Source organism: Haplochromis burtoni, unplaced genomic scaffold, assembly GCF_018398535.1.
Source record: "Haplochromis burtoni strain Fernald_Lab_line unplaced genomic scaffold, NCSU_Asbu1 Contig_73, whole genome shotgun sequence".
NCBI lineage: Eukaryota > Metazoa > Chordata > Actinopteri > Cichliformes > Cichlidae > Haplochromis > Haplochromis burtoni.
The window spans coordinates 1,674,150-1,675,157 of NW_024582434.1; the positions used below are offsets into that span (position 1 = coordinate 1,674,150).

At 36.2% G+C, this 1,008-nt stretch overlaps 1 protein-coding gene across 2 annotated transcripts in view; it reads right to left on the reverse strand.

The window, feature by feature from the left end:
* The window catches only part of adad1 (adenosine deaminase domain containing 1 (testis-specific)), a 26,253-nt gene extending 25,280 nt beyond the window's left edge, over nucleotides 1-973 (reverse strand). The window contains exons 1-2 of one of the 2 annotated variants that reach the window (XM_014334142.2): nucleotides 874-973; nucleotides 548-718 (exon numbers count right to left, since the gene is read on the reverse strand). The gene's annotated coding sequence lies outside the window, so the exon portion shown is untranslated. The remainder of the gene's footprint in view (nucleotides 1-547; nucleotides 719-873) is intronic. The other variant, XM_005924077.3, reaches the window with a different exon arrangement.
* Between the last annotated feature and the right edge of the window lie 35 nt (nucleotides 974-1,008).

Consider the following 1,008-nt stretch of genomic DNA (forward strand, 5'->3'; position numbering starts at 1 on the left):
TGGTGGTACAAACTATTTGTTGCCTTAAACACTCTAAAGAGATAAAAAATATAGGGCTTTTTAACTTTATGTATTATGTGTTTTAATTTTTGCTCTTTTGTTTTATCTATTGTTCTTAACTTATTTACTGCACAGCACTTTTGTCCTGTGCTGGCTATTTTAAAGTGCTTTATAAATAAAGTTGGATTGGAAATTTCAATAAATCGCTCCATTCTTTCTCCTTGCAAAATATAACTCAAGTATTTATAGATAGGCCAAGCGTGGGCTAACTGCTAAAATGCAATTTTGCTAATTGCTAACATTATTTTTTTTCTTTAGAAAAGAATTTTAGCGCTTTATCTTTAACAATAGATACAGAAAATTCTTTACGTTCAAAAAGAAAATAGCTTAACGGTTAAGGCCCTTAACTTGAGATTTAACTAGCTAGCTAGCGTGCTTTAAAAGAAAAAAAAAGGTCAGAGTTCTGAACAAAGTCGCTAATCTTTACATCTTCGCTTTAAAACAAACCTAGCCAAGAAAACTCGCTAGGCCCGCTACATTTACCCACATGATATACTGTGTACATTAAGCTTTGAGTTTTGAATTATATATGTAAATGTGACTACAAAAAGGGGCAAACACGTTTTACCTGTGCTGACAACCTTGGACGTAGTGGTCGCCGTCAACGTGTGAACGTTCTTGCTTGAACGTGGGCGTTGACGGTTGATCAGGTGACACGCTGTTTGGAAAATGAATGATGACGTTAGCTGTAAGTTTAGGTGCTACGTTTTTGGGAGGTTTAATACACATTGTAACTTAAGATCGATGTTTGAGGTAAAAAAAAAAAAGTGGCACATTATTTATTTAATTTGGAAAATAATTTTACTTTTGTACCCTTTGTACTGGACAGCAAGTGTCCATATTTCAGGAAGCAGAGGGAAGGGGGTGAAGCAGTAAAACTGTGAAAGGTGGAGTCTGTCACTACCCGATCCGTACCGGAAACCCGATCGGTACCCCGCATGCGCGAAA